The sequence below is a fragment of the Aptenodytes patagonicus genome, chromosome 2 (genome assembly GCF_965638725.1).
Source record: "Aptenodytes patagonicus chromosome 2, bAptPat1.pri.cur, whole genome shotgun sequence".
In the NCBI taxonomy this organism is placed as follows: Eukaryota; Metazoa; Chordata; class Aves; order Sphenisciformes; family Spheniscidae; genus Aptenodytes; species Aptenodytes patagonicus.
In genome coordinates this window covers 107,984,190-108,004,644 of record NC_134950.1, presented here as the reverse complement: position 1 = coordinate 108,004,644, position 20,455 = coordinate 107,984,190, and the positions used below count along the sequence as shown (strand labels likewise).

Genomic DNA, 20,455 nt, shown 5'->3' with positions numbered 1-20,455 from the left:
TAAGACATCTGTAATCAGTCATGGTGTTGAGCAGTATCCAGAAGTTTCCTATCAAACATCACATAAAATAGACCCAAAGTCTTGTTCATGCAGCTACAGCCCTTGTGGCTCTCGCCACTGTTTCATTTCATACCTAGTAAAATGTAAACACTGCTATTACAAATGTAATGACTACCACCAGGCACTCCTCAACACAAAAAAAAAAAAATACAGTTTAACATCTAAACGGCATTCAAAAAAAAACCCCACACAACAAAACAACACAAGAGCATTTCAAGTTACACAAAATGCTGTAATTACCACCTAATCCTAGTTTTGGAAATGAGACACTTGGTTGAGGCACAACTCCTTACCCCTCAGGAGACCATCCTGACTTGGAGGATCACGGCTCTGGAGACTGAGCCGTCTGGCCTGCGCTCCTGGTCAGCGCCAACGCCAAAAGTTGTTTACGACCTGGGCAGTTGTCTCAAGACACACAAAGATCCTGAACCTCAATCCTCCGTAACGATCATTTATCTAAGAAAAGCACCGGTAAACAACTAGAGATTGGACCTTTCTGTAAGACAGATGGCAGTTTTAGCCAGTGGTGGCAAAACACTGCCAACAGTTAGAAGCTAGGCATCGGGAGAGATTTGGGTCGGTACCAAAGACACCACCATTTATCACAGACACCGAAGAGATGCGTTGCAGCGGTTTAGGGTAGCCTCAGCAGGGGCTGGCAGCGGACGGCGACGCGAGAAGCGGGGGCGGCTCCGCGCTGCCGGACGCAGCTCAGCCTCGCACCGCGGATTCCCCCTGCCTGATAAGCCCGCAGGTTTAAGTAACTTTCCAGGAGAGAAACGCGTGCCTCACCGCTAAGCTGCCCAGCAGGGAGAGACCCAGCCCGGCTACAGAGATACGGGAGCGCCCTCCTGGCCCCTTGGCCGGACCCTGCCTGCGGACGGCGCAGCCCCCGGCTCGCCGCCGCCATCCCGCCCTCCCCGCGGCGGCGCTCCGCCACCTTTGCCCTCCCCGTAACACGAACCCTTGAACGCTCTTCCCAGCGGACGGCGTTCCAGATCCCTCTCGCCTGCCCCGGCCCCCGCCCAGCCCGCACCGCCAGGGGCAGGCAGGCAGGCAGGCCCCGGGGGACGCTCCGGCCCGCCGCCGGGAACAACGCCCCTCCCCACCCTAACGCGCCCCGGGGGCGAGAGCGCGGCCCCCCCCGCCCGGTGGCGGCTGGCCCTGCAGCCGCCGCCTCGCCTCAACCCCCGCCGCGGAGGCACTGCGGCCCGCCAAGAGGCCTCCCTCCCCGCCGCCGGACCTCCTCCGCCCCGCCAGGAACAAAGCCCCACGCCGCCGCACCAGCCGGGCGCGCTCCCACTCCCGTGGTTCCCGACGGCCGCCCAAGTTTACCTCGCTTCTCCGGCTCCGCGGCAGCGCAGGGCGGCTCGGCTGGAGAGCGGCAGTAGTGATCCCCCTCCCCCAGCGCCGCACACACTTGTTTTTATTTCCTACAGTCCCTCCCGCCAGGGAGAAACCTCCAGCGCCTCGATCAAGGCTGAGGAGGAGGCGGGGAAGAGGCGCGTAGCACCGCTCCCGGCTGGCGGGGGGGGGGGGGGGGGATGCGCAGGGCAGCCCCGCCGGGCCGTGCCCCGCTGCGCTCACCCTGCGGCGGCGACACCGGCCCCCCTCCCCTCGGCCCTGCTACCTGGCGCCATCCCCCGGGACAGGCCTGACCCCCACCCGGGAGGCTCGTCGCTTGGGGGCGGGTGGGGTCTCCGGGCCGAGGGAGCGCCGCCACCCCGTAGGGCCCTGCAAGGCTGGGCTTTCCCAGCCTGCGCCCCGGCCGCTTTGAGCTTAAGTGCAAGGCTGGGAGCCGCAGCTCTTGGGACACGAGCACTTACCTCTCTCCGGGACGGCCAGCCATGGCTGCCGGCAGAGGAGTGAGCTTAACAGCCCCGGGCAGCCACGTGCAAAGCGGCCACAGTAACGAGGCCAACACCAGTTGGGTGCTGAGGGGCCTGCACAGGCCTAAGTTTCTCAGTGCAGCATCTGAGGTGCCAGGATGATCCCCAAAATCACAGCTCAGCTGCTGCCTAAGGCCATAGATTACTTCTGTACACGTGTTCATGCAAGTACAGTTCCTTACTGCGCTGACATTTATGCTATTTACACACCAAGAACTACCTCTCCCTTAAGGTAGCTCAAGAAAAGGCAGCTCTGCACCTGGAGTTCCTGCAGGATCCACAAGCCAGGCACCGTCCTCTGTACCTGCCGGATCACAGCTGCTGCTGCTTGCAGAATGGGGTAACTTGCACGACATAAAAAACAGCCAAAGCGCAGGGCAGGGAGTAAATAGAGGTACTAGTATCCTTTTGCTCAGCATTTCAGAAAGCAGAGGTCTCACCCCAGATGCAAGAAATGAGAGTTCATGTCTTTCCTATGGTGAAGAAAGTTACCCTGATGCTTAGCTGAAACAGGCATAACCCAAGGCTCATTCCTTGCATTAAAAAAAAAAAAAAATCAAATATTCACTGAAGCAAAATGGATTTTAATTAATAGGATTGAGATGCCTAACTCGGATCATGCTATCAGCTGATAGCTGAGACCTCACCTGAGAGGTGGATGCATATCACTAGAGGCAAAGGAAAGGATTTGAACATCCCTTTTATGACTAGGACCCCATGTAAATGGGGTGTCCATACCGCCATGACCTCTTTGTAGCTTGATCCAGAAACAAGCTCATAGAAATGAATCCTAAGCAGAAATAGATACCTTACTCTATTAGTCTTAGAGGCAAGATTTACAGCCAGCCCATTCTAGCACTAGGCATTTCCTCCTGGTTGATTTAGGCAATACAGTGGTTAATATTTGCAAATCCTTTGCATTGAGGAGGAAGGATCCCCAAGAAACAGAGATTTCTAGAGATCCCAGAGCTGAGCTTCAAAGTTCAAATCTAAGTCTGTTCTTTGCAATGCTTCATATTATGGGAATAGGCAGACAGGTGACCATATGGAAGGCAATGACGTTCAAATACAGATACATTACTTACTGAGAGATAGCAATATAATGAACACTGAGCGAACAGAAGACAAACTAGGTCCCAGACATGCTTAGTGTCTCACTTGGACAAGTCTGTATTGTATTGCTAGGAAAGCTCCAGCGTATTTAGAAGCCAGACATAATCAAAATCCTTTATTCATCATCGCATCTTAAATCTCTTCTCTCCCTTTGTGCCAAGCAAGGAAAGAGAACATGTGTTACAAACCTTTTAGACGTGTGCATCTCACTGTTCTCTGAGACACAGTTTCTCTTAAACTTCCTGCTGGATCAATGCCATCTGCATGACCCCACTGTATGGCTCATATTTAAATAATACCTAATGTGTCCCTAAATCAAGCCAAGAGACTCTGGGAATGGGATCAAGTTCTTAATCAGCAGTGCACAGGTACACACTATCAGCACCTTCAAAGCTTCCACAACATTTGGTGTTTTTCTTACAGCCCCATTACGTGGATCACATGATTACCTGAAGATTTCACCAACAAAACAAAAAAAGAATTACAATCAGCTTCTAGCTTTCAAGCAAAAGTTTCAAAACTTGAACCCCAAGGAAAGAAGGCAGAAATTATTATATTTAAAAAAATTTAAACTATCATGTAATTTATCACATGATTTTGAAATGCTTGCACTTTGGCAATACTTCATATGTATGCAGATACCAGCTCGCAGATGCACATATTTTTACACATAAATGACACTAGTCAAAGAAAAAAGTATTTATTTTTGCATACCACCTACAATACAATGTGAAGACTCAATGTCAGGAAGTTCAGTATGTAGGGTTACTGCCACAGTGTTAGCTTAGTGTACCTTCATGTTCTTTGCATTTTATAACACATGGCTTTGAGAAGCAATAGTTTCTTATATGTTTACATCCCTAATTATTACCTCTATATTCTGAATTCCTCCCCTCCCTGCTTTTCCTAGGAATGGGGAAGAATAGGAAGGGAGAGAGGAAATCTGTGTCTGTGTTTTAAAGAGCTTTAAATGTATTTGAACCTGCCTAAAGGTGTAGTCAATGACCAAGTTAAACATTCATCTCAGATGATACACACTTGCTGAATCAAGGAATCTGCTGTGTGAAAGGAGTTGCTAAGCTAACCTGCTAATCAAAATAGGCTTGCTTTCTACTTTAATGACACCACAAACACTTTTAAAAATTCCAAAGAATGGAGTAAGAGGAGTGATGGTAGTGACTCATACCTTTTATACGCTGGGGGTCACTTGCCCCTGATTTTGCATGGTCCTTTATTCTTACTGGTTTCTACAGAAGCACCCAAATATGAGTAATCTATCAGGTAAATAAATAAAGCTTTTAAATCGGACTGAAGAGGGACTGCTTATTCGATCATCACTAAGCTGAAACTAACCATCCACACTTGTCAGCAACCAAGAACCTGGAGAGCAAGTTATGCAGAAATTAGGGCACAGAAAAATGGTTTTCAGTCCTATCTACCTATTGTTATTTTGCTTAAATAACACAAGTCCAAACCAAAACAGTATTCTTTCATGTGCATAAAATATATACAGTGCTGACATATGCTATGTTTATAACCACTCATAAGGCGTACAGATAGACATCATGTTTGTGTCAAGAGTACTTGACATACACGAAGTTCCCCTTGAGCAAGGCTCCTAAAACTTGGTACACTCTTTCAAAGTAGGCCACTTAATACAAATTTGTAATCTGACTTCAGTGTCAGAGATCACAAAATAATAGTTTCTTTGGAGCTACTTAAAGCTATGTAACATAAACAGTAGCGTAAGAATTTACAGTGTTTCAGAAATGTCTCCCCAGCAGCTCTGTATTCTGGCATGAGCAACCACTAAATCCCAGTCTATGCTACAGGCTTACTATTCTTCATGCAACACTGATTTTGCTGCAATACGATTTTACCTTTCATTGGTAAGGCCTCTTTCCAAGATAACAAAGGCAATAAAGTTCTACCTTTCTGCTAGAGTCTGGAATAATGGAAGAGTTGTAAAATAAGTACTTTATAGACTGTATAGAAAAAGTACTTTATAGACTTTATAGAAAGAACAATATTAAAAAAAACTCCAGAGGGTAATACAAGAGAATATTCAATTGATCGGCCCTGATTTTCTTAAATCTGATCTAAAGCAAAACAATCGGTTCTCTCAGGAGAAGAGAAAATGGTTCACGGATTACTCTGCTAATACAAAAATAAATTATAATCAGTACCTCAGAGTACTGCCAAAATGTGCATTAGTTTCCCACATAAGCAGTTTACCAAGTTTTCTTTCAGGGGCACTTTTCTATGCATCTGCAAGTTAGGCAATTCCTGGAACCCACTCCTCTGTTTTGGAGAAGATTGCTAGGAAACTATCTTACTCAGATGATAGCTTAATCTTAACAAAAGGCAGTGAGAAACAATTCCAAACTTAGCCTGAACTTCAGATCTTAAAATTATTTCCATAAGCAGTCAGTGCAAAAAAAAAAGCACAAATTAACAGTTTTACATTAAGCTTACATTTTTATTTACAACAAGAAAAAAGCAGTTCTCTGGTAACTAGGTTTTATTGTTTTCTTTCATTTTCAATAAGACAAATCCTTCTAGCTGCAGTGCTGTACAAGTAATAATCATCTCATTCATGTACTGTTTACAGAACTGTCCCTGCATATGTCAGCTTCGGGCACTAAGCCACAATTTGATATATCTTCAAGCTACCACACCAACTGACCATATTTAACCCCATGTTCTATGTTCTAGGAATCAACCCACACGACCTATTTTCCATCATTGACTTACTCGTACGGAACATGATATGTGTGGTCAAAAAGCTCACGTTAAATCTGCTGACTGATCAAACACACCAGTGGTTGTGTTACAGGTGCAGCAAGGAAATATCAATCTACATTAACCTTCTGAAACATTCAATTGGTACAAAACCAAAAGAGAAATACAAAATCTCTCGAAACTGTATGAATAACTTCAGTCCATACCTACAGTGTGCTGCAGAAAAATCTATCATTAATCTCATTCTCATTTGGTACTCTGATTCTTCATGAAGAATGGACAAGGACAAGAATCTTGCACAGTATTTACAACATTTTCTCCTTGTACTAATTTACCACATTTTCCTAATAAATGACTGCATTTTTGCCGGTTATCAGCTTGCAAGGCGGAAGTAAGGGCATGTCTACATCGCCCACTACAGGATAGTATAGGCACCCTGAAAATAACCATAAAAAGTAGAAGTAGGGCTATGCTGTTTTAAGGTAGGCTCATTTATATTGTGATACAATGAGCATTGTATATGCAATTATTCATGTCATCCACTGCTTAATGCCCTGTGATGTAAGAAAAAATGCCTGGTACTTAACATTATCCGATAAACATTTTGCTATTCTCCAGTTTCCTAGAACTGTTCCTCCTCTTTGTTTTTCTTGAAAGAACAAAAAAGCATTAAGAAGAAACTAGTGAGAAACACTGCAATTGGCAAGTTTAAAAGTGAAATTGTGAAGGCTGCAGAAAAGCCTCTAATGCATTGTATAACTGATGCTTTGTATAACATACACTAGCACTACTATAGTCCAGAAAAAACTCCAACTCCAGAAGATGCTTTCAACACAAGTCTGGTGGTACTGAGTGAGGGAAGTCAAGTGTTACTTGATACAGAGAAAACTGGTAGGAAAGAGTACTAAATGAAAAGTAAAACAGTTGCTGCTTTTTACTCTTCTCGGAACTCAATCAGTTCCTCTCATAGGGCTTGGACAGAAGTTCCACACACAGGGATCAGTTGCACAATTCTTCAACTCTTGTGATGGGAGGCAACGATGAATCAAATGCCATGTATCATATACTCAGTGCAACGTGACTGGAAATTTAGTGCAGAACATACAAAAATTGCTGCAACTGGCTACACAAAGTTCAAGAAAACAGAGAACCAAGAGTGTGATGTTGTAGCAAGACTTATCAAACCTCAGTGCATCGCTCCTTGTGTACTCTAAGCACTGGCAACTGCCTTGTTTTTTTGGTGGCACAGGAGCTTCAAAATGATATATTCCTCCTCCTCCACCTCCCTTCTTCACACGGTGAAACAGGGCCCACCTCAGAACAATGTGTAGAGGACTTTTTATTTTTGAGATAACAGCTCTGAGACAGAATCTGCTGTACGTGTTGTATGCCTATGAACAACATTACTATATATATACACACGAATTATTAGTGGAGATGGATGGATATCCTTAAACCAAACAAGAAAGCAAGCTTTCTCCAAGCCTGTGCATAGCATCCTACCTCCCGGTTATGGTCCAGTAGTATCAGGTACCAATTAACAGTGAAGCCATACAATACCTTGTAGATGAGTAGTTTACATGTCCATTTAGACCCTTCATGGACTGCAGGTTAGCCACCACTGTTTTCTAGAATATGGAGCCAGAGAACTGGGTTTTCAGGCATTAATTTGAAAGTAAGATTCTTTAGATAAGGGTAGATAGATCCACACTCCTGAAATACTATAAACAGGAAATTCATTTAACCAAGGGTTTCTTTATAATTATCTCTTCTTAACCATAGTATGCTGTGTCTCTGTGAAACATAAAACCAATGGCTGTGCCCCAAGGAGACTAAATCTTTGTCCGGTGACTCCACTATTGCCTGGCTCCTTTTTACAGCCCTACATACCATCTCCAGTTTAAGGAAGTTTCCTCAGCTTTCATTATAATGTCACCTGTACAAAAGCATTAAGGATTTGAACGGCTCATCTGTCATTCACTTAGATTATAGGGCTGGTAGTTACTCTCCTCAGGGAATATGATGTCTTCTTTCTAATTCACAGTGACATGATTCAAATAAGAGGTCCCAAAGAGTGGAACCTAACCTGTAAATGTACATTATGAAAGGGAGATGCAACAAGACCAAATTTTTTATAAAATATCTTCCTGTGAGTTGACAGATGTCTGCCTCCAGGGTCCAGGCACCAAATCCTGTTTCAAACTCCTGTATTCTTTTCCCTCTGCACTCCACAGTTTATAAATCAAAATAGTCCTTTCCTCCCCACTTTGAATCATATGGGGAGAGGGGAAGACACCAATTTCAAGTCTGGCATGGGCTTATGTTATCCAATGACTTCAGGAGAGTTGCAGTAACTTAACTGTAGTCACAATGAATTAGGAAAATATCTCCAATTAGCTATAACAAAATAGAACAGAGGATCAGCATTACTCGGTGTGAACAAGAGACACAAATAAGCCTGTTGTATCTTCCCAGGACTTCCATTCAACTCTGCAAGACAAACCAAACCTATGAGAGTTGAATGAGAAGGAAGAAAAGTTTTAGCATAGCAGCAATTACAAAGCACAGGGGATCACATTAGCTACTTGTGCAATACCAAATCTCAGCATAGTACCAGCCAAGAAAAATTTAGTAGAGAAAACAAAAAATTCTCTCATCGAAATCTGTTGTAGGGATGGAGAATGTTTTAACAATTTCACTACATCTTTGGTACTAATATTGTCTCACTGTACTCAACGAAGACAAAAACCCCACCTTCTTACAATTCAGCATTCCCAGTAAAAGTTTCTGAAAAGTTGCTTTCTGCCTACCTGTTAGATTATGCCACTCTTACACAAGTAGAGACAAAGATGTTATTTATAGTAAGTGGCAGGAAGCACTGGCATGAGCTATTTCTAGGTCCATTCAGGCACCTGGGAAAGCCCTTAACTTCTTGGGCAGAGCTTGGGAACCACTAATTGGTGGTAACCCACACTTTTGGCCTACTTATGCTGACACAGCTTTCTAGTGCAGACTTACGTTTGTGCTGGCCTAAAGGGTCTCTTCTGCCGCTACAGCCATCTCACCTATTCAAACAATATGAGCCACACACAGAGAATTACTCTTCTGCCAGGAGGCCTCCATTTCCACTGAGGCTTTGTCAGCAGTGCTCCATCAGTTTAGAAAAGGGGATTTTCCCTAAAAGGACTCCCAGTTGACATGGCTGTGCCAGTCCAACTTTACAACTTTACAACGTAAACCAAGACAAAATTCTGAGACTAACTCCCCCTTCATCCATAATAACCTTCATTTTAATACCTTTTCTTTGCCATCTGTTTTGTAAGTCTGGACAGTTCACATTTTCAAGCTTTTATCCAGAACCAGGAACTTTCCTCATAATAAAGAAGACCGAGATTAATGTATTATTTACTTACCTTCAGAACACGGACTTTATAAAAACACCAAACTATTGCAAGACTCATGATAAAATGAACAGTACAGCTAAGCACATCCACTTTCTCAAAGCTACAGGCAGAACAAGACGTTGCCTAGAACTACAGAAAGTTGCTATGGGCGAGACATATCTACTTGTTTGCCTATGTCAGCAAAATTCATACAGAATAGCTGACGTATGTCAAATTTACAGGCTGCCGGATCTTCCTGATCTCACATTATTCCAAAAGCAGCACCACTGAAATGAGCTAGGTACAGTGCTTTTCTCTCTTCAGTACAGAGAACGGAACTAAGCCTAAAATAAGGGATGTTATCTCACACTCAAATTTCTTGTGCAATAAGGGAATTTCTCTTTCAAGCTCTATCAAGCTTATGGCTATTTTTGATCATTCCTATGCCTACTGCAATAGCAGGCAAATGTACAGTGGTAGCCTAACTGCATGACTCAGATTTTTGTGACTGCTTTTTCCAAGGCTTTTCCCCTTCTTTTCTAACACTCACCACAGCAGTGCTTAATGCATTTAGTGGAGGAGAGAGGGTCTAGAAAAGGAAACTTGGTGGGCTTCAAAGATTCTATTTTAAACCACCCCCATAAAAAGGTACAAAACTCAAACAATTTGAAACACACCAAAGGCTGTGTTTTGAGATCACAGTGTTGTGTTTATAACTTCACAGAACATCTGAAGCCAAGTTATCAGGCCACCATGATGCATGCTAGGAGTAAGTTACAATATAAGCAGCAAACATGTCTTCAGATATGTTAGCACCTTAACAAACTTCAAGAGGACTTTTCAGTCACATTCGGATAACTTATCCAAGTGAACATAACTAAGAAAGCATAATTCTTCGGCTCATCAGAAGAGAGCCTCTTACTACTGGCTCAGCAACAAGGCAACTGTTGACCTTTAATGATTTATTCATATTTCTGCCTCGGGATAAATTGTGGGTACAATTTATACACACACACACACACACAGAGACACACACTTATAATCCTTGTACCATTTAACCAGATTACACAAAAAATGTTCCTCAAGGGAAACAAGACAAAAACACAACACTTACTGTTTGCAAATGTGGCCACAGAAACCTCAAGTGTGCACACCATGCAGCCTTAACTCTTGTGCCCTGAGGAATTCTACTAACTACTGCTCTGTAATTTATAGGTATAGGAGCGGAGGGGAGATCTCATGTTCAACATTTGGTAACGATATATCTGAAACTAAACTCAAGTAAAGAAAGGGAATGCCCTTCTACAAAGGAAGGCTACTTTCTTTTCCTTGGTTTAGATCCCAGGGCCAGGTTTAATGAGCAGTGCGAGTGCAAGTACCCTACTACTGTTCTGCCCAGGTACTTCCAACAGCAGAGATTACTGAATAGACGTTACTTCTACCATCAGAGACTCAACCCATTCAACTTCATTTGACCATTTTGATGAAATGTCAACATTTTGATGAAATAGCTGAAACGCCAAAATGCTACATAAGCACCATTTCAGTTTGGGTTTTCAATAATCACTCAAACCAGACACCTGTTCAGTAAGAGCTGTGTTAAGGTCACAGCTTATTTTGCATAGATCACAGAACAGAACTGATCAGATAACAGCATTTGCTTACAGCTAATCCCTAGCTGCATTAGAAGCAGGGGGGCAAGGGGAACAGTTTATCACAATACCAGTGACTTGAGGTAGAATTAAATCCATGTCTTTATTCTTACCTCCAAAGCATCTTGCCATTTTTCAGTGAGTTATCACTGAAAGTGATACACAGTGAAGTAGACTGACTTTACAACCACATACAACAATTTTTCCTAGCGTAGTATTAACCCATGACCAGGTCTTGTAAGCCCCATCCTGTCACCCACTGCCTTCTCCATACAAAGAGTAAGAGGAACTTACATCTTCATTACATCTACGTCTTCATTTTAGGATTAAAATACTTCCCAAAATTTTGGGGGTAGGAATTTTTGTCCCTTTTTCAGAACATCCTTGATATGGATAGAGAAATCAGGGAATCGTGTAAATAACTACTTTTGAGCAACTGACTAATTGATCAATTTTGACGAGTGCTATGGTTTGAAATAAGGTTTACCCAACAGCAACTCTCTCATTTCTAGTGGAATTCCCTGTTATACTTTTTGTCCTTTCCACCATGAATACTCTTTGGGATCAATACTGGTCCTTATTTCTTCTGTATTTACTATGTTTCCTTTCTTTATGGCACATTTTTATTATCTTCAGCTTTGATCACCACGTATGTAGTTGCTATTGGAGCTGATGTATACGGCGCCTGCTTTACTTTTGCTGGTGTCCACCTTTTTGTCAATTATGAATGTGCCCATCAGTTGAACAGCACAGTTCACCCTAACTGGGATCCACTCCTGGCTTCCTCCTGCCCTGCAAGGCCAGTAGCCCTCAGAATCTGGGGTGCCTTTCTGCCACCAGTGTATTTGCAGATAAACTGTGGGTAGCACATAAAGCAAAATTACATTAGTTTCTATCTATTTATTTTGTTTTTACATCTGCCCTTTTACTTAGCTCAAGTCTTTGTATTTTCATAAATGCCTGCATCTGCACAGTCATTTTAAATCACCGCCCTTTGCTAAGTTTATAATTTTCTTCTCTTCATTCCATTTTTAGCACTATCTCCAGATTATCAGATTTCATATTTAATTCAGATTTATTTAAATTCATATTTAATGTCCAGGGAAAGACATATTCAAGACAAATGTGCCTAGTGCTTCACTGTGCTATAGGACAACAAAATCGCTGTGAATGAAGACTGAGAGGAAAGAAAAGAATTTAAAATTACACAGAAAGATAAAACATCAACCACTTTTCTTATTCTATTCACACAAATATCTTTCTCACCAAGAAAACTTGGAGATATAAATAAAAAAATAAAGAAAGGAGTATCAACTAGTAATAAAAAAACCCCATACTTGCAACATGGATATAGCCACTGGCATCTGGAATACACCATGAGCCTGACTAGCTGTGTCTCAGTTGATTATATGGGAAACCATTGGCAATATACCAGTGACTAATATGAAGGACACAATCAACAGTGTATTGTGTCAAAGCGTTCACTTTCTTAGTACAGTGGAAATGCAGATAATTATGGCTGACACTTGAGAAAAGAATCTCCTTGAAAAGATTAATTGCAGTGACTCTGGCCCTTCTCTTCCAGTAAGGCCATTCAGATGTTTAATCAAATCATCCTGAGGCTATACAGAGCATTTTGATGTGACAGTTTTCAATTCCTGTCTGAAGCTTGCCAGTCAACAGCTTTCTTCTCTCTGAGGGATAGATGGGTCAAATGCCACCTGCCTCAAAAGGTGAATCTTTTACTGTCTCTAATAATCAGCTAGAACAGTTAAAATCAGAGTAAAATTACTTCAAGTTTTATAGTAAGATAAAGATTCCAGTAGCACTTTTGCCCGTGACCTGGATATCCTTTATAAAAAATATTTTAACAGTAATAAAGGTTTAACTATCATGAAAGAGGATGTAAACGTGCTGAATTTATATATACTCCTCTTAAAAAGTACCTCTCAGTGGCATCAGAACTGCCTGAGGTTTTTAAACATGCCTATTACAGAGCATCCTCATGCAAGTTTGCCAGATTTTTCTGAGTCAGCTTTGGCTGGAGCTGTTTATTTATTCCCAGAAGCCTTCCAGCTTACTATAAAACATATGCTTGTTTAATGCTTGTGACAAGCTGAAAGTTCACAGCGAGCTGTAGTGTGAGAGGCAGCAGATCCTAAACATCTAACTGCAAGAAAGCAGGCTGTGGTGGCCTTGCACAATGCATTCATCTTTTTTTCTTTTATTTTTAGCTTGGTTTCACAACTTGTGAGTACAAAAATCACCTTGCTTTAGATCTCTGTCTTTAGTGTCTTCTTAGCAGTTTTTAAACTGAGCAGCTTCAATCCTGGGTAGTTCCTTCAGGTTTCCTAAAAACAGGAGTTAGCTGGAGGATGCAAACTATACTAATGCCTCCATCAAAAGAATACCATCATGAGAGCACATCCTTGCTCATCAAAGGGTCCACTCAGGAGACTGACCTCAAGACAATAAAGCACAGGAAAACAGATTTAATTAACTTTGCTGCTTATAGAAATCTTCGTTTTAAATGCACTTACTACTTCTCTTTCCTCCTTTCCCATACCAAAGGGCATTTACTTAATTGCCTCTCCACAGCCCAAACCACAGTAAAGAAACACAAGCTTCAGCATCTAGAGCACAAAAGAGAAAAACAGTGTTTGCCAGAGCTGAATTCAAACTTAACATTGTCCTTAGGTGATAAGAGGGACACACATCAACAGAACAGTTCTGCCTTTCACAAACCTGCCAAAAATTTGGCCTCTGCCTCCCCCCTCCCTCCTGCCAGTTGCCCTATACCATGGCAAGGCTCCATTAATCACCCCATTCCTGGTCAACAAGGGCTCCTTCCCCCTCACTACCTCTCCCTCCGGAAGCATGACAGTATACTGGGTGAAAACCTGGGACAGTATCTTTAAGACAGCTGAAGTCCTCTGATTGAACTCTGTGCTAGTGAAAATTCTCCCATTCTCTTTTTCTTCATGTTCTAAGCAGAAGTTAGCATTAAACAGCAAGGAATTCTTCACCGCCTATGTTTGTGTGTTGCATTGACCAAGACCTGCATCAAATTACAAGCACACCTGAGGGAAGAGAAGCTTTTCTGTCTCTCATTCATTTCCTCTGGATTACGAAAATACTATGACATTTGAGACAAGATTCTCTCTGTCAGTGATGAACATGCCATCTCAAAAGTTTTGCTGTTCCTTTTCTAGTGCCAAGGGAATCAAAGACCAGTCAAGCTCACAGAGAGCTACAAAATGAACCACAGCAGAGATGTACAGAAACCAGCAGATGGAGACTAACTTGTTTAGGTCAAGCGATGGCCGTGATAGCCCAAGGGAGGGGATAGAAGGGGCCCTGGGATTAATGGCAGTGTGCAACAGCTCCTTCAGACTGCAGAACAAAGGCTTGGAAAATGTCACACTTACTGTATAACAGTCAGCTTGACAGTTGACACAACTTATTTTATGGAGATAGCTTGCTTACAAGTTAAATATCAGCAGGAAAGCAAGCTGGAAGAAGTAATAAAGCAGGCATATAATGCTGAATAACTCTGTGCTTGCAAGCCATTCAGAGTCACTTCCCCTGTCTTTCAGCAGTGCTGCAGTACAGCTTGAAATGGCTCAGAGTTTGACAAAAATGAAAGTCAGGCTCTTTGGCATGTGGCACCTGACCCAGGGAGACCTCTCTCCCCAGTGCAGCCAGCTTTCATCACACCTGAAGAGAAGAACACGTGGTATAACCAAAAGCAGGGTATATACAAGAGCTATAATTCAAGAGCTGGAAACATTTACAAAATTTCTGTTCAGGTTGCAGTCTGATAGATCCCAGACTTTCTCTTTTAAGCACTTCCATTTTCAGCAGAGAAATGTCAAGTTAAATAAATACACGTTTTTCAGGTTACAAATTTATTTAGGATAGCTACAGGTCACAGAGGAGCTATTTATAGGCCTAAGGAAGATATTTGCATTTGTTCTTGGTGGTGAGTTTGGGGTTTGGTTTTGCTTTCCTTTGGGTTCTTTGCATAGGCATCCTTAATATTGCCGTTTCCTGATTTACGTAACCATTATCTTAAATATAGGTGGTTTGTATAGGATTGTGTTATGGTTTTATTCTTTTATTTTGGTTACAGTAAATAAAACAATACACAGTCAACCTGAAAAATAAGGATAAAAAGGAATGTAAAAGCATATACAGGGCAACAAGAGGCAGCGATGGTTAATTAGGGAGAGTGAAAAGGATGGAGTAATAGTGAAAGGAGATCAAGTTACAAGCTGTTCATGGTAACCACTATGAAACCATGTAAACATGTAAATACTGGAATACAGCTAAATAGAGAGCCGGCTTAATTAGTCCTAGAATGAGGAGAAACTAGCTTTTTGATGTTTAAAAAAAAAAAAAAAATACAGACTTCCTCCTGAAACTTCAAAATACTTCCCAGAAATGAGGCCACGCCTGGAAATTGCCTATGGAGCGAGAGGATTGCAGTGCCCTCCCGTGGCGGCAGCGCCCGCTCTCCGCAGGCTTGCCGGCCAGGGAGGGGGCTGCTGCCTGGGCTTTTCAGAGCCTCTCCTCCTTCCACCTCCGCTACAACAGCAGATGATAGCTGATAGGCTAACCCTGCAAAAAACTTCTGCTCTCCTCTAAACGCGCACGTTGGTCAGAGTTGCTAATAACTAATAATTAATAATAACTAATAATTGATCGATTTTTACTCCCTCCAGGATCAGGTCAGAGCGTTGGTACCTGACATGCTCATACAACAAGGTGACCCTGTTCTGAGCAACAAAAACCATTGCCGCAGCTTTAGTCAGCCTGCGGGTGCTGGCTGCGTGGATGGGACACGCAGGACGAGGGTTACGAGAGCATGCTGCAGGAGAGTCCAGAGAAATGGTTACGCAAATCTTTAATACGGAGGATCTAGCACACATGCGCACATTTCACTTTTTACAGACTTCATAATAAAAATCATCAAACACAGGCCTGGAATCATACAGGAAGCACAGAAAATGCTTTTGGCTAATCTGTGTCAGGATGTCTGCTAGGCTGTACTGTGCTAATGTCATTTGTGTGGTTCAGTCTTCAGAGATGTAGAGAGGAATACGAAACATTTAATCCCGAGGCCATATACTACAGTGAGTATTCTTCTTTTCTATGTAAAATTTTGTTTGCCTACTTAATCCTTTCATTTTCCACAGAAATATTCTATATCCTTTTACTTTTTTGGTGTTTTAATCTTTCACATACACACAGTAACCACATTGCTTTTTTGTTTTAGCACAGCCAAGGCAAACATCACCATATACTTCTGGCTTTCCAAGTAAGAAGGTACACAAACAGAGTCAATTGAACCTAAACCCTGTGGTGGTCCTAAGTGCCCAAGACTATTTGCAGCATTTTAGCAGAATTATTTATACTCAGACATTTTCTAGTGGGTCCCTACTCAAAGGTCAAGGCTTTTTCAGGGAAGCAAAAAGTTCCTAATACTTTACTTTGAAACACCAGAGACTGAGAAACACCTGCACTTACAGACACACATTTAAACACGGCAGAAGTGCGCGTGTGTGTGAAAAATTCATTTCTCCCCTCAATTAGCAATGTTTTTTCCATAAGCATCCCAGATTAATGCAACTGAATTCAAAGCAATGCTTTCCCCTTCTCAACTGGAAGACAAGCCCATAGCTCTCAGTGCTGCTAGATAAGTAATTAGAAGTCAGATGACAAAGAAACATATTAAGATCCCCTAATTCACATTGAAGAACAGTAACTAAGTTTTATATTCTCAGTCATGGGAATTGAAGTTTCAAGAGATCATAATTGCAAGTGTGGAGACTAGGACAGTTTATTAACGGAATTTTCTTATGTAATCACAACTTTTTCTTTTTTCTTTTCTTTTGTTGTTTTGTAATCTCCATTCTAAGGTGCTGTGCTCAGAGACCTTTCCTATACTTATATTTACACCCTCACAATTTGGCAAGATCTCTAAAAAGCTATTCAAGTTGATTCTTTAGTGATATACAAAGCACAAACACAAACCAAACACCGTCATATTTTTCGCACACAGGTGAAAAGAAAGTATAAGCATCAAGCTAGATTATTTTGACCCAAAACAATTTTTCCTTCCCACCAGTAAGGGTGCTGATCTACAGTTCCACCCGGATCCTACAAGAATGCCATGATCTCTTCTCTCTAAGAAAGCAACATCTTTTACAGTTTTTAAAACAAAAAATATCCAACTCTAATACAGTAAGTAGAAATCATTTTACCAAACTTCAGCCAGCTAAAAGCTGGCCTTTAAGTTTAAACTGTCTGAGCTCCCTCTGTAGTCAGCAAACAGCAGTAGCCAATCTTAACATGGGTTGAATAAATCATCTTCTGGGATACTTAAGTAGGAAGCCTAGATTCTTAATGGCCTAGACCCATAACTCTCAGATAAATATTAATGTAAGCCAATACATACATATTACAGAAATTTATGCAGCTTGTGGTAAGTTCTCTCTTCTTGGTTTTTCATCTTTTGTTCCCTCTCCCTGTTTCTTCCCCACCCCATCTCTAATTTCCTCAGCTATTTTTATGTTTCACTTCTCATCCACTTTTCTTTGCAGCTCTTGCTTTCATAGTCAACTTCTGGTCCTTCCTGTTCAAGACCTCCTTTGCTTTCTCCCTTCCTTTTTGAATCTCCACATACAAATCATTCACTCCCTGCCTCCTACTTCAGAGTCCCCCTCTACTCTACCCTCTCTCTTTATTCCTCTCCCCCAGTCGCCAAAGGTTTAAGTTCAAAAGAGTGATCAAGCAGCAGCTTTGTTACACAGATGGGGTAGGAAGAAAGCAGAGGGAACAGTAGTATCTGTTAAAGATCAGTTTCTCCTTCTGTTGAAAGCTGAAAAGAGGCTTGGGACTGAGCCTGCTTGCATAGATACCAATCAGTAATTTAATCAGTAAAATCTCTTGCTTGACAAAACAGTGATCCTTCACCAAATCTAATATAGGTGCAATTAAAGAAGGCATGTGGCTTTGGATGTAAGTTTGTTCTCTAATTCCTGATGCCAAAAGACCCTGAGTAAACATAAAACGTCTGCTTCTCTGGCATCTTGGGATATATAAACCTTGTTTACATAAATCTGGCATGGCTGGGTGGACCAGCAATCAAAATTGTGTGTTTCAGGAGGGCACCAGATATCAGCTTGCAGGCAGATCAGGAAGTCAGGAATAAGATACTCTTCCTGTAGTAACTCACAGAGTACAGTTACACCAGCTGAAAAGGAAGGAAATCATTAAATATTTTTTTCACTAAAAATTCAAGTCTGCTGGAGCGGGATGTAATTTTAAAGCAAAAAAAAAGAATAAAGTTATAATAAAAATTAGTTCAAAATGGAATAGATTTTGTTTATTCCTTCTGGTTTATGAATATATATTGTAGTTCAGAGTCCTTCCCCCCCCAATACAAATTAAACTCTTAAAACAGCAACAGCCAACCTTTGGGTAAATGGTCACAGTTTCAGTGAAACTTTTCTCAGGATCTCCGGAATCAGTTTCAGAGGGATATCTTCTAACTTCCCATAGCAACTCATTTGTACATCACAACAAGCAATCCCATAGCAAACTGTTGTGCATTGCAGGGGGGGAGAGAAAGGCTGAACAGGAGGAAGGCGGCGGTAATGGGACTTGTTTTCCTTTGTTTTTCTCTGACAGAACTGTCATGGCCAGGTATTAGACCTAATTAAAGCATACAGAAGGCTTTCATATTTGTTTCCATGGCTATTTCCCTTCACCTACCACTGCCACAGGGTTTGGTTAGAGCAGACCACATCGCATACAAACGCTGGGGAACTAATAGAGTCTTCAGTGGCCCTATACCAGTGTACTTCTGATGTTCCCTTTTCTTCTTTTGGTAATTAGCCTTAATTATGATAGATTAATCACGAGCTGAAAGTGTTGGAAAACATATTGTGGAACTCTTCTTAGGATTCATTTGCCTTCATCCACTCCTCCAGGAGCCAGTCTTTCTCAGACTTCATTTGCTGTTTTCACCTGGTACTTTCAACTAGACGGATGGCCATTGAACTGTCTCTCAACCCACCAACCCCCCCTGCTAAGTCTATCTGGAATTTGAGGGGGGAAGGGGAGCAAACAAATAAAAAATATAATTTCTGTATCACGGAGTGAGAGGCCACAGCATATATATGAGCGTCCTAGGTGCAAGTATGCATGGTAATTCCAAATGGCCCATGTGGCCATGTTTGGTTGCAGGGCTTCCCACTCTGTCCTAGTGCTGGACTGATGCTGGTCAGAATCACTGGCTGCTGCTACCATCCCCCCCACCCCCCCTGGTTTCATAAGGAAAGCACAGAATTCTCAACCCACACCTCCTTCCCAGCACTGGAAAACTTTAACCACCAGCAACGCATGTTGCAAATAGATACCACAGGTATTCAGGAATATCCAGATCAGTAACAGTGGTAACAATCAGAAGGGCAAGGACCAATTATAGAGAGGCCTTTCCTAATGAAAGGTCTGTGGTTGATGTTCTGCTTCTAGAAACTGAAGCAGAGATTTGCTACTCCGGGGGAGTCAGGATTTCCCTTCCTTGATCTTTGTACTTGTCTTCTAGATAGTTTTGACAGAGGCTAAGAAATAAAATAATTCTCATCTCCTTGAAAATTATTTTTGCACCTTTATAAACACCTGTCCTTTCAGATGGTCGCAACACTAGGAGAATGTGTGCAATGTGCACTGAGGCAGACAAAGCCAGGGGGCAAAAGCCAGAGTACTTTGCTGATATTGATTATTCAGCTCCCAAGGACAGTGTTTCAAGAACATACAATAAATGCAGTAAACAACACCAAACTGCTGCACCAATTTTTTTTCTGAAGTCTGTCAGAAAGCAAGAAATTATGTTGCCTTTTGCACTTTTTGCAACTGACCACACCATATCATCTCAAAAGCCTGAACTCTCTTCCTGGAGCTAAACGCAGTTAGCCTCACCCTGTCTGTACAGAATGAAAGTATGTCCATGTGAACTTACTTCTAGGTGCACTCTGCCAGTTATGTTTGCAACCTATGATTTCTGCTATGTCCTGAGAGCTGTATGTATCTGATGCTGTAATTATAAACTCTTTCCTCCTCTTGCACTTTAATCTGACATCTCAGATGTCATCCATTTGGCTCAGAAGCCTTTCTCTACAGCAAGGTTTCCATTTTTCCCACACTCTGCACAGTATTCAACTGTGAGAACTAGGGTCGCAAGTATTCCACAGCTCACGATGTTATGTCCCAGTTAAACATTTTCATATGTGATTTAAAAGAAAAACAAACCAGGTTATAATCCCATATGTAGATTTGTACCTTGTCCTAATGTCATTTGCTTCTCTTGTGTAGGTTTTTGCATGACATCTTTCCAGTCAATAAAAAGAGGTCAGTCAATGGAAGCCAGAATAAGTGTGCCTCAAAATATACATAGTCCAGCAGCCATGCGACTATATTATAATCAATACTTTGAGGTGCTCTTCCAGTCACCATAATATCATGGCCAGGATGCACAGTTACACTGGGTACAATATTTTTCCTCAATCCCCCAATCTCTGTGTGCCTCTGAGGAATGTACAGCATGACT

The 20,455-nt window shown here is 42.0% G+C and overlaps 1 protein-coding gene across 7 annotated transcripts in view; it reads right to left on the bottom strand.

Moving 5' to 3' along the window:
* The window catches only part of TNS3 (tensin 3), a 252,479-nt gene that overhangs the window by 217,519 nt on the left and 14,505 nt on the right, over positions 1-20,455 (bottom strand). For 2 of the 7 annotated variants that reach the window (XM_076330719.1, XM_076330720.1), the window contains exon 1: positions 1,396-1,509. The exons of 3 other annotated variants lie outside the window; for them this stretch is intronic. The gene's annotated coding sequence lies outside the window, so the exon portion shown is untranslated. Of the gene's footprint in view, positions 1-852; positions 876-1,024; positions 1,111-1,395; positions 1,510-20,455 lie in introns of those variants that run through there. 2 more of the 7 variants (XM_076330722.1, XM_076330723.1) reach the window with 2 other exon arrangements.